Below are 25,625 nucleotides of genomic sequence, written 5' to 3' on the forward strand. Positions count from 1 at the left end.
CCACCTGAGTCCGGCAGGGTCCCCCCCCCCGTCCCCTTGCATGGCAGAGAGAAGTCGAGGCAGGCAGGGCGGAGGAGATCTCGCCCGAGAAAGGGAACCGGGAGGAGCAGGAGCCAAGGCGGGCGTGCCGGCCGCGGATCCGGAGCGAGGCGGGATCCCCTCAGCTGGAGAAGGGTAGCAAGCGGTAGGCTGCCCGGGTCCGGGCTGGGCTGAGGGGCCTGCGGCGGCGGCTGCTTCTGCTGCCCTGCCCGCCGGAGCCCAGCCCAGCCCGGGAGACTCCGGCGAGGGATCCACAGCATCGCCAGATAGATGGGCTCAGAGGAAAGTTTCTAGTTTCCTCGCCCCCGCTGGGACTTGAATGGCTGTTTTGACCTGGTGGAGATTTGGGGCAAAAAAAGGAGAAAGAAGCATTTGAAAGCAAAGCGTGCCTGTGTTGTCTAGAGAAATGCATTCTCCTGAAAGGCCCTGAAGTCACGGCGCAACGTTTAAGTTTTCTAAGGCTCATTGTAAGCTTAGTGCTTCCCGGGTGTGACATGAATGTTGTGACAGTTCCAGGGTTGGTTTTGCGCGTGTGTGGGGGGCTTTGCAAGCGTCCACGCATGTGCAAAACCAGAGCAGTTGGTGGGTTTCTCTCTCCTTTTTCTCCCTTTCCCCCCTGTTCTAACATGCTAGGCGAGGTAGCTGGGTGTTCTCAGATTTAGCGATGATCTCGTTAGGCGATGCATCGGCGAGTGCTGCTAATTATGGTCTGCTTTCCGTTTGCTGCCTTGCATGAGTGCAGGATAGCATCTTGAAAGCAGCAGGCAGTGATTAGCAGAAAACTTGCCCAGAGCAGGGCAAGAGGTTCACATCAAGAAACGAAGGCAGAAAATAAATAAATAGGCCAATGTCTGATTTTTTTGCCAGGGAGAGTTAAAGTAAGAATTGAGGTGACTGATCTGTGTTGCCTCAGAAACACTTGAGTTCTTAAATCTAGGCAGCCACCATCATTAAGCATCTTAGTGTGAATGACTCACTGTAACACATTTTATGCAGAGGTAAAACACACGGACACACACACACACACACACACACACACAGAGCAATGCTAGCAGCCTGCATTCTTGGAAAATAGAAAGTGTACTGTGCTGGTTCAGTTGGTGTGGAAGGAGGACTTTACAGGGATTGTTCTAAGTGCAGTTCACCAATTAGCTAGCTGGTTCGGATCTCTCTGTGTGCTTCCTCTCCCCGAGTGTAAGCTCGAAAGGGGCTGGGCTCGTGGCTAGAAGGAGAAAGTTAAGGGAGAGAGCTGGGCGAGGAATCTCACCTTTTTAGAATGGTTAAATGAAGCCTTGCTCAAGCTGGTGGATTCCACCATCATTGCCATCACATTTCCTTGAGCTGGCTCTTTGCCATTCTGAAGCAAAAGCATCCTCCAAAAGCAAAACTGCCCAGCCTGAAAAAAAATTGTCATAATTTTCCATCCCTACTTTTGTTTGGTTTAGTGGAAGGGTTAGTGTTTGGGTTTACCACAGATGTATCCTGTCATCTGCTGTTGAATGCCTAAAACTTTAATGGGACTTGCACTGTGCAGAAACGTGTGTCTAAGCCAGGCTGATTACTTGGCCGCTGCATTTATGGTTAGAGGAAAGAAAAATGGGAGCAAGGACCAGAGATGCAAAAAAGATAAGCAGCTCAAGAGAGGGAGCTGAACAGAAGAAACAAATTGGCTTGTTACAGTCTCTTAAGACAGTTGCTTCTTTGAACAGAAAGAAGTACTGTAGACCTTATGGATTCTGTCCACAACACAGGCTGTTTCATTTCCAAAGTATCCTGCAAGAATAATCCTTTGTTTCAAGGCAGAGAAATGAGGTTTTGGCTGGGGAATAAACCAGCAGGAAAGCTGAAAGATGCCTATTTAAAAAAGGAAAAGGGAAGTTACAGGTGCTGCTTGAAGATGTGTTAGATTGTTTATAATAATAACTAGAAATCCCCTCTTCTAGTACAGGAAGGAAACAAAGACAAATCAAATCCAGGATGTTGCCAAGTAAAGAATTAAATGCAGATGTAGTTAAACCAGAAAGCAGAGGCCAACAAATCAAAATCTTTTGATGAGCTGGTTCCAAATAATAATTGCAACTAAAAGCAAAACAATCCCTGGACCTTTTCATTCTCGTATTTGGAAGGGTCTTTCATTTGTTCATTCTTTCAAAATGATATACAATTTACAAGTACAGTATTTAGGGGAGGGCGGAAAACCTTCTGAATTTTCAGGAATATATAATAATAATCAGCTGTTTAGAAATGCCTACTTTTTGTTGTTAATCTTTTGCCTTATAAATTTCCCACCAGTGAATGTTCTTTAATATGCTTGTTTCATGGTTACATGCATGTATTAAAATGCATTTTAAATAAGTAAATATTTTATCAACACCTATTGATTAAAATTGTTGTACTTTGTCTCCCAATGGTAATTCTTCATCTAGTATGATTTAAAAAACAAACTAACAAACAATTACTGGCATTTTTACCATACACACAACAGAACATATATATAGGCAACACTATTCAGTATGAACTTGTCAGATTTCTAGAATGATATGCAAGCTAAACTTGGAGATACTGCATATGTAACTATTTATAAATTGTTCTAGCAGAAAACAAGCACAGCATTGCCTTGTGTTAAAAAAGAGGTTTTAAAATGAGATGGAATGTGTTCTTTTACACATTTCAGATGGGTGTTATGTCCCAAAATATTTTGTATTGTCTCATGGTTTTAAAATGAAAAGAATCCCTTTTCGTTTAGAGCATTAATTTGAATGTTTTGTCCAAGCAGTGATGATTGTGTGGTATGTTTCATGAACTGAGGATGGAATTATTTGAATTTCATTGAGCCTTATGTCTAGGTGTGCTTGTGTTTTTTCTTTTCTTTCTTTTTTTAAAAAATACCATCCCTATTTAATGCTATTTTTAAAAGCCAATCTGAAAATGAGTATGAGGCATACCTTGTTGCTTTCTATTTTCAGGATCCATTCAGACTAAATAAATCAAATTAAAACCATTCTGTTCTGAAATTGGGAGAATTTTACACACCATTTGCTCAGGTATAAAGTATAGAACACAAGGTCTTTAAGGAATCTCCCTTTTAGCAATCAGCTTGAGAGGGTGGTATTATTTTACTGTTCCCAATACAAGCTAAATGTTTGGAATGTTCAGCATAAAATACAGTGGCCTAAACATACTAACGGTAGAAATATCTGAGTTCAGTAAGACCTACATCATAGTAGATGTGCTTAGGACTAAGTGATTCATTGTGTACTTAACAGTATAAGTGTTAAGATACCTTACCATCAATGAATCACCCACCACATGTCATGGGTATCAAAGTTCTATTTCAAATACTTTAAAATAGCCTTTAATGAATGGTAAATTGTTGAACACATGTGTGTTTCATAACTTTCCCACATGCTTTACTTAGTGGAAATTATCATTTACTGTAGCAGTTATTCAGGGGAGAGGGCTTCCATGTACACGAGGCAGAATAGCCAGAAGATGTAATGCGTTTGGAGCTGGGTGTGCAGTGTCAGTGTCGCCTTCATAGATTTCTCCCAGTGCCACTTGTAGCTTGAAGCATAGGAAGGATAAACCACTATAGTTAAAGTGTAGTTAACTTTTTATAAAATATAGTTAAAATTTTAATGGAAGTTAAAATTAACAATCATGAGTTGGGTGCCTAATATGCCAATCAATAACTTACACTTTTGTTGGCTGCAATTATTACTACAACTCTGTTGCTTTGTATGTGTCATATGGGGTGTGTGTGGACTAGATGTGTTTAAAGAGCACTATGTTCATTTTTAAGAAAATGACCAAAGGAAGCTGAATATTGGAATTTTTGCACCTTCATTTGTGTACAGCTTTTTACATATACTAATATTAGCAGATAATGTAAACATTGCAAAATATTAAATATCCCAATTTTTTGTCACTGGGGTATTTAAAAAAATTACCGTTGAACTGCATTGATACCCATGAAAGGATATTTTCTGGGGCGGGAGGGAAGTGTTTTATTCTTGCAGCAAATATTGAAATATTGAGGTGCCTGGGACTTTGCCAGCCTCATTTTCACTAACAAGAAATTAGGCTGCCAAGGTGTCTTTCCACCTCTTGATTCTTATATTGCTGCTATATCTATGACTCTTCCATCTAGCTTAGAATGTGTGAATGTGTCCTTTCCTTCTTTCAAATAATCTCACTTGCTAGATTGACTAATAGCAGAAGACTTGCTTTAGGTCTTTAAGGCAGCAAAGGCAATGGGAATTTTGCTTTCAGTGGGCTGTTAAAATTCATCTAATCAATCTTTAGCACACACAAAAAAGCAAATGCTAATTTGCAGTTATTCTCCAGAAGAATCCTCTTATACACCCTTTAACATTTGCTAAAGGATAATTAAAAAACAACAATCCTGTCTAGATCAGCTAGTAATGCAGTAGTCAGTAAGAATAAAAAGTTTATATCCAGTTCCTAAATATATTACACGAAAGCAAGTTCTCTTTAAAACAATGAAGCAAGTCCCCCTACAGGTTGCTCAGGACCAAGCAGGTAGGCGAAAGGCTATTGCAGTCTCAACCCATTCTTTATAATTGGAGCCGGAATACTCCTGGCATTCTGAGTACAAGTGCTGTTTTCCATTAATCAATCATTATAAGTTTTTACTTGGCTAGAACTTTGATCATTGTATTCTCCTTCTTCTCACTTTCTTTTCTCCCTGACCAAAGTATTTATTTGAATTAGGGTGATCGGTGGAGGGTTGTAGGTAGAAGAGTGTTTAAATTTCAGATACGGAAGTCTGGTTTCTATTATTACTTAGGGCATGATCCACAGAGCACAGGTGTAGCACCTATTCACAGAGGATACCTATAGGACCCAACAGGAGCATAAGTAAAGGGGCAGAGAAGGATGAGTGGATGGAGACATGGAAGAGGTGAAGAGACCTCATGTTGCCTGTTGCATATTAAGTGTGTGTGTCTGTGTACAGGCTTTCGAGGCTTATGGAAACCCTCTGTGTGAGAACAGCATGTGAATCATGCCCTTATAAATACCAGCTGTGCTGTTTTCTTCTTTGCAAAATTCTTGATGCTTCTTGTACTAAGCATCTTGATCTTGGTCACTATCACCTGTTGCTTTAGACAACTTTTCCTGCAAAATGTTTAAATCTGTTCCTGGACTAGTATCGTCAGTTACTCTTTAAACCATTCCTTTGTTGGTCAACATAATTTGTTGCCTTAAGTGGAAATTACATTATACCAAAAACCTGATTGTGGTCTTTTGGTGCAATTTCATTTGTATTGATGTTTTATTGCTATAAATGTGATAATTTGAATCCACTTCTTAATTTGCCCTGCTGAATCAAATGGATCACTTGAATCCTTAAGATACCCTGATGACAACCCTGAATTTTTTTTAGTTGCCAATGAAACATGTGGTATAAAGACTATTCCTATGAAAAGACAAATGCTGAGAGACTGCCCAGTGCAGCGCTTTGTTCTCTGGCTTTCAGCTAATTCATGTGCCACTGATTTTCATGTGAATTTGGGCATGTTACTGAGCATGGGGTTTCCATTTGTAAGTCTTCTATATCTTAAAGAAATATTGATATAATACAACAATTCCCTCCTAGTAGGTGGGAACAGGACTTGCGAAAATATTCTACCTCCTTGTGAAAGTTGAATACTACCATAAGGCCTATTTGCTGTGGTGTCTCCCACAGCCCAAGTACCACTGCTGTAGGGCGACTGGGAGATACTAGAGTGGAGCAGCCCCATAATAGCACAGGGCATTATACATCCACCCTTTTCCTTGGAAGCATTATATTATTGGAGAAGACTAGGGAGATTCTTCCCTGGCCAAACCTATTCCATAGAGTGCAGTCCTATCAGCATATTGCTGATGTCCTCTAATGGAATATATACAAAATGTCCATCTTCACAAGTTGCATGGCTATGCAGATGACACCAGCCCATTTGAAATTATTCAAAAGCAATGGGTTGAGTGTTGCTGGATTCCCTGCAGGAAACTCACCTTCTGGAAGGCACGTCTGCTGATATGTCACGCCCGTGCTTTCTACACAGAAGTACAAGTATTACCTTCAATGATCATTTTTTTTGGTCAGTGGAGGCCAAAAATGTTGCTTTAGTGTTATTGAAGCACATCTTCTGGAGATTTAACAAGCAGATGAGCATAATATAGCTCCCTTGTTATAGACAGATAATTCAGGCTTTACCTGGAAATTATCAGGTGCCTGTAGCTTCTTCAGGTGTGGAGGAATAGTTAGTATCACCTATCTCTAGAGAGTGATAGACCAGATGGGGATCTAGATGGTTGCTGGGGATATTGATACAGTAGCCCTTAAACCCTCTTTCACTGGATAGGATCAAGTTAAAAGCCCATTTGGAAGCCTGTGTTGTGCTGATTATGGTGGCAAAGAGAACATGCTGCCTTTACATTGTGCCATTTGTCAGAGCCTTTTCCAGGTAGTGGGAGGGTTCTGTCAACTTAGTTCCTCTGCTTTGGACTTAGGAATATCTGTGACTCTCAGTAACTTCTGTTTGGGACACTTAGCTAATAAAATTCCTTGAAAGCGTTCTCATGTAGGCATCATACTGGAGATGTTCCAAGCCTTCCTTCCTTCATTGTAGATCCTTGGATGTGTTTCCATTCTTGATGACTGAGTAAGCTGGCCTAGTGATATCAGTTTCATAATTTTTGACCGAGCAATATATTGCAAATCATGTTGTGTATTATTGTCCCAAACTGGTTTGAAGTCTGTATCATGATTTCTCTTTATTTATATATTGCAAATAATGATGTGTGTGTGTGTGTGTGTGCGCGCGCGCATGCGAGAGAGAGAGCTATGCAAAAATCACAATGGGGGAAAAACAATGAAGCCAGCCAATGCCCCTACATAGCTCCAGCCTTATTTCAGACATTGTGATATATCGGTATATCACAATGTTTAGCTGTTGATATAACATGATGTTGAAAACCAGATATCACCCAGCCCAACAAGTTACGTAGACCAGTTTGCAATTTGCTATTCTCGGGAAGGTAGCTAATCAAGCAAGCAGTTGTGATTCAACTCTATGAAATTGTAGTTGTGGCAGATTATCTAAATCCTTGTCTGAGTTTTGGGCTGGTTCCTGATTGAAACTGTCTTGGTGACACTGGTTGACAATCTGTTGGAAGACAGAAGGAGAGTGATTCTGTTAATTGTCCTGAAACTTTAATCAACACTGAGTACTATTTTTTTCATAGTATTTGCTTGCATTACTTTTGTGGGCTAGGTTTGAAAGTAAGGCGGTTGTGGTAGTTTTGCTTCTAATTCACAGGTAGGCAGCAGAAAGTGGTGACAGACGATAGTTGTTCCTCCCTATGACTTGTCCTGTAGGCCTTCACAATGTTCATTTCTCTTTCCCCCTTCTACGGTGTTGGGGCTGTCAATGGGAATCTACCCAACCTACTTCTTTTCTTTGGATCCAGGTGAGGCAGTAGATTTCCTTAACAAATCAGTGATGAACTGGATATAAGTAAAAACTGAACATAATACAGAGGTATTGATATGGACCAATTAACCAAAAGGCAGGTAAAGTGCGTCTTCTGGGTGGAGTCATGCACCTTAAAATCTAGATACCTTTATCTTGGTAGGAGTCGTTGATTCCCTGTCAGATTAAACAGCTGGTTTGTTCCTTGAGCATGCAATCCAAAGACTGGAAGAAATGCTATCTCAGGTTAATTGATTGCTGAATAAGCGACCACTCAACTGAATGGCACAAGAGCATGGTTCTGTTCTGACATGTTTTAATTTGGTTACCCTTATTCCAGAATACTATTTGGTAACAATAATCCTTTGATTGGATTACTCCCTGGGATGGTAAGAAGAAGCAACAACCAGATTTGCTTGCTTTTTGCATAAATTTCACTATTTATTTACAAAGATTCTAATGAGTTTATGAAAGAGATTGACATTATATAACATCAACAAATCAACAAGCTTTTGCAGTTAATTACAGCAATCCAATTGCCTATTTCTGAAGCTACACACAAAATATGCTTATTAGAATATTGTTAGGAATACCTTTTCCTGATACCCTGCCCTACACATACACACAAAATGTGCAATTAACATCTTTGTAACCAATAATTGGCTGTGATAAGTTATAGTGTTTCCAAATATTGATTTGGGCCACCTTCCTAACATAGATTTAATGTAGGTAAAATCACTGTTTGGAAGAATGAGTTTTTAAGCAATTATCCTTTTTGTGCATTTGGACCTAGTGAAGTCAGTGCACATGCCCTTATTTCATTTTCTCTGCTGATGAGATTTCCTTTCACTGGCTTGGCTGGGAAGAACCAACCTCTAGCCAAAAAAGACAACAATTTTTGGTTTACAGGCTAATGCTACTGAATATCGCTTCCCCTAACCGCTTGGCTCATTGCCTTCTAATGCAGGAAACAGATGCCAATATTCACAGTAGTTCCACAGGTGTACTTAGTGCGGTTTGAGTAGGTACTCTGTGGTTGTTGTTAAGGAGAGTTTAGGAAGGAGGGTGGTACCAGAGCTTTAAACAAAAGAGCTCTGTTGCTAGGATACAGCCTTCCAGATCAGAGGGAGGAACCCACTTTGTGGTGTTTTCAAATATTGTCATTCTGTTCTGTTTCTCATTTGACTGAACTTTCTCTTGAGGGAAGAACATGACTATCTTGGGTTCTCATCTCCAGAGGGACTAAACACTTTGTTTCTGATTGTACTCACCAGTTACTACTTCACAGTTGCCTTTTATTCTGTTGCCTCAGAAAATGGTGTAGCCGTGATCTTTGGAAAGTGGGGTGGGGAGCCTGATTCATCTGCTTCGTACGCAGCAGAAGCTTTTTATAGAACGAGTGAAATTGTGCTGTCATACCTGCTTCTCTCGTAAGGATGATTGGAGACCTGGGGAATTAGGACCCTTAATCCTCACCATCATTATTTGGAGTTCAAGGCAGATTGCAAAAGTAAACCTAACTGAACTTACCTAGGAGTCAGCAAAAAACTGACTGTGTGTAACTTGGGAAGCGTGACTGTACCTGGTTTGTGCTGGTGTGCTGTGTCAGCCATGACTGTGAATGTAAGCAAGCCCTGACACACAGTAAAAAAGAGGAGGGTTAGGAAGCCCATGGTGGTATTCTGTCACACTGCTTTCATAGCAATAGGAAAGCTGAGATACTGGGGTGTGGCTGGCCCATGGGGAAACTGCATGCATCAGTCACCACAGATAATTCCCTGCATATTATCATTGTGCTTGGCTCATATTCATGTGTGGATGAAATTATGCTAACAGTTCCACATGTTCAGGTCGGTTATCACATGGCTTAGGGAGCCATATGTGTCTCTGTGTGTTCCTTTGTGTTTCCTAGCAAGCATGAGAACAACCTTTGGCCGCTGCTTGTGATTAATGTGGTGAGAAAACAACCACGAGTCTTGGTTCAGATGGCACGCTAAAGCAAACTTTGGCTTGGCTCAGTGTGGCATAGCAGCAGAAAGGACCAGGGAAGAGTAAACTGCCTGCAAGTCCCTCTTTGGGTGGGCAAATAAAATAATTTTAACTTAGTGCCTAAACCAACTTTCTAAATACACCAAACCAACCTTGTAAATAAGTCCACAAAAGTTACCAGTCTGTTTTGTTTTGTTTTTAAAACCAGTCTGCTAAGGGACTAGTGTTTCATGAGGGCTGTAGAGGATACAACTCCACATCTCCATGGCTGGAATGGAAATCTGGGCTGCTAACCTTTCAGGATTCTACAATAAAAGGAAAACATCTACCAAATGCCCCCGCAGTCTTCTGAATTTCCATGCTGATAGTGGAGGAATAGATTTTCCTTTCTTTATGGTTAGCATGGAAACAAAAAAAGGCCGACAAAGGAAGAATTATTCACCATTCTGCTCATTCACCTGCATGAAACGTCTGTTCACTTATGGCTACTGTAAAATACAATCCTGGCTTGTAACAATGATGGCACCACCTGGATATGTCTGACATTGCATAAATGGGGCACCGCCACAGGGAAGTCCCTCTCCTCAGTCTTCGCCCTCCTAACTTTTGTGAGCAAGCAGAACACTTCTTAAAATGTTGGACAAATTTGTATGGGAGAAGGCAGCCCTTCAGGACTCCTGGTCCCAAGCTGTTTGGGGGTATAGCAGCCTCTAAATTTGTGATAGCCACAGCGGAGACTTGGAAGCAATCAGAGGCACACTTGTGAGCAAATATCAGGAATTTAGCTGCAGGAGGACATCCATAATGTAATATAATGAGAGAAAACTCCATTTTAAAGGCTAATTGTTAGTCTCCTTTGATAGATCTCATGGTGGAAGGAAGAACTTAGACCACCTTTACTCAAATTTAATTCTTGTGGCATCATAAAAGTAGTGAGATTTATTCTCTGTGTTTAAATTTAATGTTGATTTATTGCCTATTGTTTCTCATCATTTGTATGTGAAAGGGGGAAGAACATGAGTACAATTGTGTTTGCATATGTGTGAGAAGGAACGCTGCTCTTCTCAATAGCTAAGTGGGCTTAAGAGACGTGACGTGGTTCCATGGTATGTGGGCCTTGTTGCGTCAAACACATAGTCAGGGGAGTCAAGCATTAGCCCTTGAGAGGATTTGTTTCTGCTAATCCTTGTCTCACCAAATTCACCTCCTGCACCATCCCTAAATCTGTTGCACAGGGAACCTTGACATACACCTGGCTAGTGAAATTAATTGCATCTTGGATTGGTATCACACGTGCCTGTTAAAAACACTTCTTGAGCCTCTCTGCTGCTGTGCATATGTGAAAGGAAGAGCAGCAGTTTTAAATGTGCTTGGATCAGGTTTTTAAATTGATGGATGGCCATGCAGGGAAGATGGATTTACAATTGCTTTTCAGTTGTCAGCTGCAATTTTTTTGGTTCCACCTGTGAACTGAGGAAGTCTGTTTGAAGTATGTATTTAGTCCTTCACTTACCACTTTCCCCCTCAGAGCTGGGCCAGTTTTTAAAAGATAAACAAAAACATTAAAACAAACAAACCCATTTCTGTCCTTTTATCAAAGTGTTTATTAGGCCCTATTATGCAGGTATCATCTTTTAAAAGTGCCATGCTGTTTTCCCTCCTTAAAGATGAATTCCAGGGCAACGATTCCAGTTTGCAAAGCTCTTGAGAAGGACAGGTGAGAGAAAGGAGGAGAAAAATAACTGCAAAGGAAAAGGTATATAGCGGAAGTCATTATGTTACTCTGGTGCTGATATTGCTTTCCTTGTGCTATCAGGCCCCCTCATTTCCCCCTCCCAACCCTACAATCATGTAGTTCAAAACCTACTCACTGATTGTCTGTGTTTCTTTCTCTTACTCCCATACACTTAAACTTTTTTTCAAAGGCACTATGTGTGACCTGAAGGGACGTGGGTAGCACTGTGGTCTAAACCACAGAGCCTAGGTGAAATATAATCGGAGTTGAGTATGAATTTCATGCTCTTTATTCAGCTCATAGTAGCAATGAATGAAACTTCCCCCAAAACGTCTAGCTATATATACATTATTTATACAATGGGCCCCGCATGATTGGCTAATTCCGGGCTGCTCCTGCAGGCCAATCAGGTGGCTGATTCACTTCCACCTGGAGCTGGATTGGGTGGCTCCTGCGGACCAATCAGACTGCTGCATTCTGGATCCTTTTGTTATAGGATTCAGCTCAGTACATAACACTAGGACTTGCCGATCAGAAGGTTGGCAGTTCGAATCCCCACAACGGGGTGAGCTCCCGTTGCTCGGTCCCTGCTCCTGCCAACCTAGCAGTTTGAAAGCATGTCAAAGTGCAAGTAGATAAATAGGTACCGCTCCAGCGGGAAGGTAAATGGCATTTCCATGCGCTGCTCTGGTTCACCAGAAGCGGCTTAGTCCTGCTGGCCACATGACCCGGAAGCTGTACTCCGGCTCCCTCGGCCAATAAAGCAAGATGAGCGGCACAACCCTAGTCATCCGCGATTGAACTCAATGGTCAGGGGTCCCTTTACCTTTATGTGTGACCTACCTTACTGGTCTGTTGCATGGGTCGGTAAAACAATACATGCCAAGTACTTTGAGCATTTGAGCAAACTGCTGAGTATTGCAGCAAATCCAGAAATTGGGGTCAATGCCTTTTTAACTGAATGGAGGCCATTTAAACTAAAAACAGACATATTATTTAATAGATTTCTTACCCACCCTTCATCAGTCCCAAGGTGGGGCACAACAAGGAAATATACAATTATAAAACAAGTAAAACTGTGACAGCCATAAAACAAATGTGAAAACACTAAATAAAAATTCCATATATGAATTTAATACAAACATTTAAAAACAATTCCACATATAGAGAGCCAGTGTGGCATAATGGTTATAGAGTTGGACTATGACCTGGGAGACCAGGGTTTGAATCCCCTCTCAGCCATGAAGCTCATCTGGGTGACCTTGGAGTCAGTCACTGCCTCTCAGCCTAGCCTTCCTCACAGGGTTCTTGTAAGGATGAAATCGGGGGGAGGAGAGCCGTGTGCAGCCCTTGAGCTCCGTGGATGGTAAAGGTGGCACATAAATGGAATGAATGAATGAATGAATGAATGGATATAAAAACAGTTTAAATTAGATATCCACTTAAAAGGCTTGTTGAAAGAGAACGGTCATTAGGCACCAAAGAAAAAAGCAAGATGGTGCCTGTGCAATATGCAACAGAAGGAAAAGCCAAAGGGTCGGTGCCACCACAATAAAGGCCTGGTTCTTGTATCGTATGGAATGGTTTGGGTTTTTTTTTTTTTGCTTTTAATATTGTTTTTAATGCTGTAACCCCCCCTTGGGACCTTGGGGTGAAGGGCATGTAATAGATAAAATAACAATACTAATGATAATGCTCCTACTACTAATTCCTGCAGGAGTCCAGCTTATTGCATATATAAAAGGTGAAATTTGGTCCATGACAAGAGTCCTGTTCAGGCATTCAGAGAGAGAGGGGTGGGTGGGGGTGGCGGCGGCAACAGCATTGCTGTAGTGGTTTGTTTTTGTTCTTATTTTTATTATGTACTTTGTGTTTTTTACATTGTAATTTTATGTTGTGAACAGCCCCGAGATCTATGGATAAAGGGCAGTATACAAAATTAATAATAATAATAATAATAATAATAATAATAATAATAATAAAAAATTCATCACGTCTGATGCAACCCTCTGCCCATGCAACTGTAAGAGGGACTCCCTGTATCGACCTTCTCTAATGAATGCACGAGACTGGAATCTTTCCCCCCCACATGCTCATTGTACACACCTGGAATACTGAAAAGGGCTAAGATAATAGAGCCCCCTGTACACTCTCACTTTGCAAATTGGAAGTGTGTTACAGAAAGGTTTAGTAATAACTCTTTGCCCACAGTGGACTGAGCAGATGACCCATAGCTTGAAAGTGAATCCCCTCCCCACCCATGGCCAGCCTTCTCAGACGATGAAGCTACCTGCATAAAGGTTCCTTGTGCTTCATCTCTTGTGTGTATGAAACCAAAGAAATGTGCCACCATGTAGAGTTAACATGGACATATGTGGAATGACGGAAGACTGTGGTTTTCCTATGCCATAAAAATAAAAGATTGAATTCCAGGCAAAGCAGCACTTTTTGTTTTTTTTGTTTTATTAGATGTGTTGGGATTTTAATCCCACAGCAGTAGAGACATCTCTCCGGAGGGTAGAAAGAATGTATAAAATAAAATGTATTACATTTATTGTGTTAAATGACACGCAGGGGAATAGTAATGTATCACAGAAGAAACCATGCGTGATATCAGATGTGGTCATTTGTCTTCTCTTTAAATGATGAGCTGTTGCTGACATCATTTTGTTGGCTGTGTGCTGCTGGGTAAGTGTCCGTGCCAAATAAGGTGTCTGCGATAAAGACACAGTAAATTATATTCTGATTAGTATTGTGGCACGGTGCGGTTTTAAAGCATGAATCCCACTAAAAGTCAATATTAATACATCTCAGGAAGAGAATGCAAAGCATGAAGGAGTGCATGTATTTTTAGCTTTAGAAATGTAAGCTACTGTTCAGCCCATCACCGCCCCCTCAAAACAGCTTGCAGCAATAAAAATTATTGTCCTGAATTGGTGCTGATTGAATGTGAGTATTACTGGTATGTATTGTTCATATTAGTTGTTGCTGGTATCTATATGACTTGAGAGACAATGGCGTGCGCCTCCAGGTGGAAAAGCCAAACCACTGGAGAATTGCAGCACCTGCTGTGGCTGCAGAGACCAGTAACAGAAAACTGCTGCCTCCCCTGCATTGTTTTTACTGCATTAGTAGCACTGAAGTGACCTCTCCGGGGACCAAGCCTGGGCAATGTGTATGGAGGTCCTTGGCTGCCCAGACGACAAGAATGTCCCCTGGCCTTGTTTATATGGTTCAACAGAAAACGGAGCAATACGTTTGGCACCAGCTTGGCTGCAGGAGGAGCTGGAGGGAGGCATTCAAGGTGCCATCAAACCGTCCTAGGGACTCCACTCTAGATTCATGTAGGATTTGAGCCTTTTTTCTCTCCTGAAGACAACCCACAAGGCAGCAGAGGTTTAGGATCAGAGTTTTCCTTCTCTTAGATGGAAAGGTTGACGAGCCCCATCTGCCTCTCACTTTCGTCTACAGCATGTGCAGAAACTGCTGTATTGACTGTTGGACCCACTATTGGTCTCGTCCAGCCAATCCACTGGAGCCTGTCTTTGCATACAGGGGAAGTCCCTAACTCACCAAGGGTTTGAGACCCATTGGCTGCCCTCACCTGACTTAGAGGCCAGTTGAAGCCATTCCTGGGGTGTGGCTGCTGTCACATGCTGAATGCTTCTAGGAGCCACAGGTGAGAGCTGAGTGCAGGGTGGGGACCAAAGGTGGCAAACTACCCCAGAAGGAGCAGGACGTGTCCCTCATCAGAGGTACTGTCCCTCCCCTGACACTCCATACACCCTCTCTCTGTGTGTATTTTAGTTAAAACAAAGAGACCATAGGTTATCGGAAGTGTAAAAACTATAATTTTGGAATATTAATAGGCTTCAATTTAATTCTGGCTACATTTGTCTTGAAAAAGGCCATGGATGTACCTATCAATTTAACATGATAATAAATAATCTTGTCAGTGAAATATTGGGCATAGTAACAGATAATAATAATAATAATAATAATAATAATAATAATAATAATAGCTGTGTGCTACCCCTGCATCCCTGCCCCTACTGTTGTTGCTAACCATTATGGTTCCAGGCTTGAGACACTGCTGGTTGTTCTCCATTTATACTAAAGTCGTCATTCTAAAACAGCATGATGAGGAAGATATCTCAGATCTGCACAGAATATTCCAATGGTTTGTAGCATGTTCAGAATTAATTGCAAAGAGATAGTGTAAAAAGGCACTGGCTTTCTGGGGGAAAGGAGCGTGTAAAAAAAAAAGTTTGAGTATGTTCGGGATTTGTGCTTGCTTGTATTAAAATATATGGTTATAGCACAAAATGGAATTTAGCTGCCTAAATATGAGGCTTGAGTGGTTTAAATTCAGTGTATGAGATTCTAGTATCCCCTCTGCACTGTTACTGGTGCTATTTTAAATCTAGCTAGCTGCTTGTGGCACAATCAATGGCATGATCCTGGAGTGCTTAATTAGGATTAGAGCATTATCTTTGCATATATCCAACAGCAATGGTAGATGATGCCGCTGCCTCGTTCAGGAACTGACTAAATATATATTTAATCTGGTATTACAGTAGCTGACTCTATTTCCAGCTTCCTGGAATAATGAAGGTTGTATGTTGTTCACAGCTTCTAATCAAACTACGTCCAAAGTCAGAGGATCTCTGTCTCTCAGCATTGTTATATGCATCTACCACAGGAAAGAAATTCATGTAGGAATCTAGTGTTGCATTTTTATTATATACCAGATGTTCTTGCAATAGATAAGCTAATGAGCTATTTTCTTTATTAACATCTGTGCAAGGGGACCGCTTGGGACTTGAAATTAAGCATGTGCATGAACTACTGTCAAAGGTTGTATTTGTGTGTTTAAAGTCATGTTCTCGAATCACTTAAGATTATTTATTGTTTTGTAGTGTGACAATCATCACCATTAATAATTGTGATTATCAGTGAAATATAAAATTCAGTTTATGATTTGTGCTTGAAACTGGCCTTGAGCAATTTGAAGCTGTAAGTGAGGGCACAGCCATGTGCAGCCCTTTCATCCGGTATGAGAATCCTGTCACTTCCGTAATCCTGTGGCTTGTGTTAAATATACTTGATCACCAGTACTGTACGTCATTTCTTATTAGGGGTTCTCATCCCCTTAAATACATGTCTTAGGGCTATCATTATTTTGCGGGTGGGAAAATCCCTACAACTTTCCCTCATGATGATCTGGTTTTTGTTTTAGGATGCATTTTCTCTCATTCCCCCACCCCCAATGTGTTTAATTGTGGAGGGCCTTTCAAAAACCTTGTGGACTTGGTGTCAGGGACTAACAACAACAACAACAACAACAATTTATTATTTATACCCCGCCCATCTGGCTGGGTTTCCCCAGCCACTCTGGGCGGCTTCCAACAAAATATTAAAATACAATAGTCTATTAAACAGTAAAATAATCTCTAAACAGGGCTGCCTTGCTTGCAGAACCCCAGTGAGACCAGGACTATTGGAGTGGGCGGTGCCCCTTTAAATGATGAAGCAGGTGGGGCTAAAATTGGGGTGCAGCTGGTGATGCTATATAGGGCAAAGTCTCAGTTTGTTTATTGCTGAAGTAACATCTGAGCTTTGTGTTCCTATAGCATAACCTTGCATCCAGCCAGAGCTCTGCCTTGCCACAGAATGGGATTCTTTCCACCATGAAAACTCTGTCATAAGAGAGTTGGTTTTCTGTGAGACAAAGGCCAAGAAAGCATCACCCAGTGTGCCTTTTGTCTTCTCATTCCTTGCCCCTGGCTATCCACTGCAATGTACTACACTAGAAGCTCATCTAAATGGCCACACCTATTTCTCAAAAGGAGAGAGAGAGAGAGATCTATATTCCTCTTCTAGTGGAGATCACAGTTTCTCCTGCAGCTTGGCTAGATGCCATCTTGGCCTGTTAACACTTGATAATTAACATGGACACACACCCCTGCTTGTGATATTCGCATCACCTGGGACAAGCTGGTTAATAAACTAATGATTGTTTTCTTGGCTGAAAGGCAGTACCTTTTCAGGAGGGAGCAATTACAAAAGCTAAAACAAAAAAACAAAAAAGCCCCACCCTTGGCTGGATCTAATCAGAAATCCAGGCTGCTTATATGCTTCATTTACAGGCCCATGACCTTGGCTTTGACGGGCAAAGTGGGCTGTGGAGCTGAAGCCTCGTGATCAGGAAGGGCTCTGGAAGCCATCGGCAATAGTATTTGAGTGATGATAGCGGTGTGAAAGGTTCAGCAGAAGATGGGCTCGCTGTGTTAGCTGCCTTGCATGCCTCAAATATATGTGTGTGTTTTTAAGAAGAGGAGGTAGAGCACCCAATCTTTCCTCAATGTGTGTCAGTTTAAGGCTCCCACATTCTTAGGCTCCCATGCAGAGAGAGACAGACAGAGAGACGGAGTGTCTTGTGTTGTGCATAATTGCTTGCTGAAGGATAGCCAGCCTTTCACACTTGGTGGATAGGTTTCACTACTGTAATACAAAATCTGACACGGAAACAAGGTTTCCCGAGGGAACAGTTTTTCGTCTTCCTTTTTTTTTTTAATATTCATGGAGACTTCAGAAATACAGTTAATTATACAAACAACCTTGTAAGAGCTGGTGCATTCTGGCGAATGACTCACAGAGTTAAAATGTCTGAGTTCCCATCCTATCTTGGCTTCATGCTCACTACTTGACCTTTAATAAGTCAGTGTCTCTTGGCTCCAGTTCCTTGTCCTCCATCCAGAGAACTGGAATGACTTATATGCATGCCAGTGGAGCTTTTGGCTTGTGTTTAGGCTCAAAAGTGCGCGGAATAGTGGCAAATTAATTTGTTTTTGTATTTGAGTCTTCCCCAGCCACATACAATGTTGAGTGTCTCATGCTCTCTCTCGCTTTAATGGAGTAGAAGAGTTGTGTTTGTGTGAGGGAAGCTAAGCCCTCCTTCCCACGACCCCTTTCCAGAAGTTAATTCTGGCTGCCCTGCCCCCAGAGCTTTTTGCTGAACAAGGCTCACTTCCTTGTTGAAGCCCAGCTGAGGAAAAGTGATATCAAAAGAGAGATGGTGGCGAGAGAACCTGTGCGTGGGGAACAGTTTAGGGTTACCTTTAGGCTCTGAAAATAGGAACACATCTACTTTATGTGTGATTGTTAATTCTGTGTCTTCCCCCAACACAGGAATGAGGAATCCTTTTCAGTCTGAGGAACCGACTCCCGTCTAGGCACTGTCAAGGGGTCATGTGCTGGTGGCTGGCGGGTCCAGAGGCAACAATAAATCTACAGGTTGCCTCTGTACAGTTGGCCAGTGCCTGTGCCCACTCCCACAACCCTTCACTATCCCATAGCCAGGCAAGCAAGAGTCCTATCAGAGTTCAGGGACACAAACCAACACTCAAGAAGGCAGCACCTGAAATGGGGGACAAATGAGAGGGTCAGACAGAGAAGCCTTTTTGCCCCTAGGCCTGATGTTCCCCAACCCTGTCCCCCGAGGGGTCTGTTGCCACCAGATGCAATTTGAACCTCATAAGCCAGCAAGCCCTTCATTCCCATATTACATATTACACTGCTTTTGATACTTGGGGCAAAAAGCAATTTGTGGTATGCCAACTAAGTTCTGGCCAGAGGAGACCCACTGATATTGATGAGCCCAAGTTAGTTGTGGCCACTAATTTCAGTGTAGAACTTAGTGGGATACCACCCAGACCATGTATGCTTGTCCTCCGTTGGACATGGCAGAGACGGATTTAGGAGACTGCCAGCAGTTCAGTTGTACTGGGCACAGAGCCTTGGGAGTGCCACAACGATGGTGTGGAATGGAAGGCAAGAGGCGAGAGGCTGTCAAATTTTGGCATCGCATAGCATGCCAATGAAATTTGAGACCCAAGGTCCACCATTGGACATACACAAACCTTAGTGTGCAGCTGCTCTCTGTGCTGTGGCACTAATTCGTAACATGGGGATTATCTATCATAACACCCAACCTGTGTCTCGTGGATATTGCAAGGATTAACAGGGCAATGCTTAAGTGAAACCCTTGTACTCTATCTGCATCTGAGTGTTGCTGTCATGTATGATAAGGAAATAAAACACTGTACAGTATACTGAATCCTATTAGAAGGACAAAAGATTAACAACTGCTTGAATTTTTGAGTTTCCCTTTTTCTATTTATGGATTTCCCTGCCAGTTGAGATAAAAAACATTTAGGCTCAGTAACATTAAAAAAAACCCCTAGCCATGAGACTTACTAGATTTGGGGACAGACTGCAGAATCACTCCTTGAGGGATTTTGTAGATGCTTTGAGATTTGACATTTCTAAAAATATAGCTGCATATATTTGTAGTGTAATATATGAAATGCAACCGCTTGCTGTTCATGGAATGCCAAGATAGTGGCATTCCTGTTTTCTGTTTTCATACATTTTTGTTTTATAGCAGAGAGGTAGGCAGCGGTGTAGATAACAGCAGTTTTCTATAAGACTGCTTGGCATTCCTCCCAATGTGTGGGGCCAATTGGCATCTTGTTGTGCAGGCATAGGCACACCCAGCCCTCCAGATGTTTTGGGACTACAGCTCCCATGCATCTGGAGGGCCGAGTTTGCCTATGCCTGTTGTTGTGCCGTAAGTGCCATCTCTGGGCACACGGGCAGGTAAAGAGGATGCAGGGCAAGAAGGAGTCTGGAGGGCAGGATTCTATTCTGGACCAGGACACCAGAAAGCAAGGTCACTAGAGTGGCAGATCTTCCAGGATCCTGAGCAGACAAACGGTTCCCTGGACCCTTTTTGAGCAACGACAAGAAGAAATTCGTCACCCTAACAAGGTAGTTTGGATGTAGTTTTTCCTATATGCAAATTCTGTCAAAATGTGAGTTCTTTTTCTGGAAGCATTCAGTTTCTCTAGCGTGATGACCCCTGTTAATTAGCTGTGTCGATTAGTTTTCAATCAATAACAACAGCAGACATTCTGTGTGGTGCATATGTGAGTCGTAATGGAGTAGCTTCTGGAAAATGCCATGCCCTACAAACAAGCCGTCATTCTTTTGATATTCACTGAGTATAATAGAACGGTAATCTCCTCTGGGTTCCTATCATGTTAACATGTCACTGAGCTGCCATCTTAGAGTAAGTAGAGTTAGGGCTTGCATATTAGAGATGAAGGAGATATCGGTCCAGATCACATGAATCTATTTATTACTTTTACATTCCAAACCACCCCACAACCCTAAATGCTGCCCCAACAATAAGACATGCCATCCCTTTTATTTTAGATGATACCTCAAAACAATGGTTCCATTTTGAAACAGAACTAATTGAGGGAATTACTGTACAACCTCAGCATATCCCTTTTTAAAGCAAACATGTAGAACCAGCCTAAAAGTTCAAAGCAGATTCACGCAAACCATTCTTAGGATTCCTGTCTTCTCTTTCCAAGTACTAATTCCTTCCTGACACCCCTCACATTCCACCCCACTATTTCACAACACTCCATGACAATTTGATGTGGCTGGCTGAAGGGCTAAAGAAATATGGACTAAGGAAACTTACAACTCCTTGGTTGCTGCTCCACCAAATCTGCACTTTTTTGACAATGTCTGTGATAGCAGTTTGTCACACCAAATGTAACTGACCTGTAGAAAGGACTCTATGAATTGAAAACACAGACATTATATATACCCTTGTTAACTATGAAAATCTTTTAATAAAATTTTAAAAACGCTTTAAGTCTACCACTCAGTATTCTCAGTGGAGAGATTCTGTTAAGTAATAGATTTGAATGTTGAATGTGTAAGTTATGTCCAGGGTCAGTGGATAAAACAAACATCATTAGCTGTACTGTTGGATAAGTGTTTAATGGTACTTGTATTTGTTTAAAAGCAAAAAGAAATGTTTTTAAAAGTCTTATTTTGTCAAGCATTAGAGAATTAACACTAAAGCACACATATAGGTGGTACCTAACCCCTAAGAGGGACACGGGTGGCAGTGTGGGTTAAATCCCAGAGCCTAGGACTTGCTGATCAGAAGGTCAGCGGTTCGAATCCCTGCGACAGGGTGAGCTCCTGCTGCTCGGTCCCTGCTCCTGTCAACCTAGCAGTTCAAAAGCACATCAAAGTACAAGTAGATAAATAGGTACCGCTGCAGCGGGAAGGTAAATGGCGTTTCCGTGGGCTGCTCTGGTTCGCCAGAAGCGGCTTAGTCATGCTGGCCACATGACCGGAAGCTGTACGCCGGCTCCCTCGGCCAATAAAGCGAGATGAGCGCCAGAACCCCAGAGTCGGCCACGACTGGACCTAACGGTCAGGGGACCTTTACCTTTACCTTTAACCCCTAAGAAACTGGCAACGATCCATCCTGGTGACTCCCCATATTGCTGAAAGGGCTGCCCCACACCCAGTATATACAGGCAACCTGAAAACAAGATCTGAATTGTGAGATGAGACCCTTCAAGTCAAAATCTCCCGAGTGATGTCAGGGAGCAGGAATTCTGCCTGCTTAATGCTTCCTGAATCAATTATTGGCGTTTCTATAACTCTCCAAACCATTGGCAGCTGATCAGATGCAAAGCTGCCTGACAGTGTAGCTTTAATCCCTCCCCTCTATTTTCTACTCAAATTAATATTGTTGGCTGCCTGCTAGAAGAACAGAGTACAAGACTACTTGCCAAGTTGCACACTCTCTCTTTCTCTGTGTCTGTCTATCTCTGGCTGTTGACAGGTGGAAGGAGGATACTAAATATAGAAGCCTACCATCAGTTGGAATCAACAGGCAGATTTAGCATTTTACGTAACCTATTAAGCTCTCAGTCCCTTTCCACTCAACAGCTACAAACATTATGAACAATTTTCTTTGGGAATCTGAAAACCATGCTATGTGTTGCACAAGCGATGTTCTTGCAGGAGCTGGTGGGAATTATAGCTCAGACATCTGGAGGGCACCAGGTTGAGAAAGGCTTGTACCAACTTTGCATGCCTCAAACCACAGAGGGGGTCACCAAGAGTGCTTCTAGCAAATCGGTGTGCACAGTAAGGAAGCACTGGGAAAACTTTACGCATCTACCAGCCTCCTCTCTCTCAGCAAGACCCAACCAACTTCCTCTGTTGAGTTTTCAGCCCCATGTGCACCACACATTTAAAGCAGGGAAGTGCCATTTTAAATAGTTGTGCCCCCTCCCCCCAATCCTGGGAAATGTAGTTATTGTTAGGAGACCCCATTCACCTCACTCAGCTATATTTTTCAGAGTTCTCTAGGAAGAGGGATTGATAGTTAAACTACTCTGTTTCTTGTAGCTCTGTGAGGGAAATAGAGGCCTCTTAATGACTCCCAGCACCCTTAACAAATGATGCTTCTCAGCAATCTTTGGGGAAAGCCATGGTGGTATGATGCTTTTCTAAATGTGTAGCGCAAGGTGGAGCCTCCATTGTACTGCCAAAGAAATACAACTAACCTTTTTGCTATCTAGTTAGAGATGGGGGTTGGTAGATGATTTGGGGCAGGGGCTTAATTTGTGTCACCAACCCACCATCACAAAAAACCTACATAGGCCTGCCCCACCCCCCATCAGTTTATTCACACCGGAACATGTTTTTATAGCTTACTTTTGGACATACACTTGTGGCATGATAGTGCACAGTGAGAAAGAATTGTCACCATTTTTAGTTTGATGATTAACAATGTGGGTCATTTAAAATTGGAATAGGTGCAATTTGCATAACACTGAAGTCCAAGAATTGCCCATATTTTAAAACGTGTATCCCATTCATCACGTACTCTAATTTCAAACACATTACTTTCATAATGCAGTTGCTAGCAATTTATTAGAAGAGGATTTGGCTATGTTTCCACTGTAAGAAAGATTAATGAAAGGTGTTTGGATGCACACATCCATAAATTTATTAATAATGAGCCTGGTATTATCAAACAGAAAACAAACTGTGGCCAGTGTTTCAATGGGACCTTGAAGTCTAGCAGTGTATTGGTCTATGTGTTTTAAATTACCTATAATGTTGTTACATTCCTGTAGGAACAGTAATAAACAACAGATTTGGTGGTGAATAGTTATGCCAACTGGGGGTGGGAGTCTATGACACCTGGAATTTGGGCAACTCTTGCCAGTCATGTTGGTGCCATTGAAAATGTTATTGTACCATGTATCCCTGAAATGGACCGTTCCTTCATCTGTCTTCCACCTGTTGCCTTTCAAGATGAACAACAAACAGAATTCCGGCATGCAACTCAATAAATGGACTTCCAGGGCACAAACACTTCCTGTCCCATTCAGAGGTCACAGTGTTGCAAGGGAGTCATGAAAACACTTCCATGTGACAGAACTCCAATAGTGTAGCACATTGATACTTACCGTAATTAAGATTTATCTTATAGGGGTCCTTTCCTTCATGCAGATCATGCTTGTTGACTGGAAGCTAAAATTAATGCTGCTTGGCTGATCAGAGAATTTGGATCATACCCTTTAATCAATTACATTTAAGTAAATCGTGAATATTGCTAAAACCATAATACAGATATTTGGGGGGTTTTTTCTTTCAGACATCATTTCTGAAAGATATCAGGTTGGCTCCATCAGTTCAGGCTTTCAAGAAGTTTTAAAAACTTTATCAGATTTCCCTGACGTAATTGAATATGCTGCTTTATTGGTTTATTTTATAAGTTGCAGATGGATTTTAAAATGTATTATGCTAATTCTAGGGACGCGGGTGGCGCTGTGGGTTAAACCACAGAGCCTAGGACTTGCCAGTCAGAAGGTTGGCGGTTCGAATCCTGTTGCTTGGTCCCAGCTCCTGCCAACCTAGCAGTTCGAAAGCACATCAAAGTGCAAGTAGATAAATAGGTACCTCTCAGGTGGGAAGGTAAACGGCGTTTCTGTGCACTGCTCTGGTTTCGCCAGAAGCGGCTTAGTCATGCTGGCCACATGACCCGGAAGATGTCTGCGAACAAACGTTGGCTCCCTCGGCCAGTAAAGCGAGATTAGCGCTGCAACCCCAGTCGTTTGCGACTGGACTTAACTGTCAGGGGTCTTTTACCTTTTTTATGCTAATTCTTGTTTAGTTTGATTTATTGTTCCCATGATATTTGTCTTACTGTTTTGCATTGTGCTTTAACATATGCTATCCATCACCCTGATACCTTTTTGAAGAATGGCAAATAAAAATATTTTAAATATATACAATAATTTACTCACATTTCAGAATGTTTAGTCTATTTTGCTAAACAGGAAAGTACCAAACATGGATACTATATATTGCAACACATGTAAGAATGATCTTTGTTAAGACATAGAAACACAATACCAAAAAAGAGAAGATCTCGTTAGGGAAATGTGGGAATAGTTAGGAGTCATATAACTAACAAGTATGTTTCAGCTATCTAAAACATGGGTAGGCATATTAAGGCCCGGGGGCCGGATCCGGCCCAATCACCTTCTAAATCCAGCCCACGGACGGTCTGGGAATCAGTGTGTTTTTACATGAGTAGAATGTGTGCTTTTATTTACAATGCATCTCTGGGTTATTTGCAGGGCATAGGAATTCGTTCATTATTTTTTTTCAAAATATAGTCCGGCCCCCCACAAGGTCTGAGGGACAGTGGACTGGCCCCCTGCTGAAAAAGTTTGCTGACCCCTGACTAAAACAATAAGAGAGATTTAGAAAATGGAACCCAGCAGTTGAATATATTAACTCGCCTACCCCCAGCAATAGCTGACAGAGAAGAAGGGCCAGCTTTGTCTGCCTTCGTCTGCTCTAGGGGGGCTTCTAAGGAATGCTGCCTTGGGTGGAAAGTCCGCTCCTGGTTGGGGTCTCCACCAAAGGGAGTTGGGAGGGTGTTACCTCCTGGTATTGGGTTGATTCCTGTGTGAGACAGGAGTAACTGGAAGGGTGTCTATGTGCCAAAGCAGCCTCTTGGTGAGTGCTAAGGAATGGTGACCTGGTGAGAGTACGGAAATCGTTCATGGTACATAAAATATACTTTGCGACCTTTACAATAGGAATTTCTCCTTTTAACCAACCAGTATCTACCGATGGATTGATTTTACTATATTTTGTATGTTGTAAGTCACTTTGATATACTTTAGGGAAGTGCAGGTGAGGCCTTGGTGGTGATTCCACCACCAAAGGTAGCCTGGTTGACACTGACCCTGGTCAGGGTCTTCTCAGTGGTGGTTCTCCATTGATGGAACACCCTCCCTAGCGACGATTATTTTTAAATCCTTTTTACACTTGCATTTGGTGGCTGAAGAATACCGTTCCTAGCAAGCCTGAGATACTGGATGAAATAATGTTTTCCACTGAAACTGTTTTCGGAGTGTTTTGACTGTTCTAGAAAGCTTGTGCTTGTCTTTAAAAATGTGAATTTGTTT

The 25,625-nt window shown here is 41.9% G+C and overlaps 1 protein-coding gene across 5 annotated transcripts in view; it reads left to right on the top strand.

Moving 5' to 3' along the window:
- The window catches only part of CACNA2D1 (calcium voltage-gated channel auxiliary subunit alpha2delta 1), a 373,123-nt gene that overhangs the window by 605 nt on the left and 346,893 nt on the right, over positions 1–25,625 (top strand). The gene's annotated exons all lie outside the window — the stretch shown is intronic.

The sequence above is a fragment of the Podarcis filfolensis genome, assembly GCF_964270895.1.
Source record: "Podarcis filfolensis genome assembly, chromosome: 10".
Lineage (NCBI taxonomy): Eukaryota > Metazoa > Chordata > Lepidosauria > Squamata > Lacertidae > Podarcis > Podarcis filfolensis.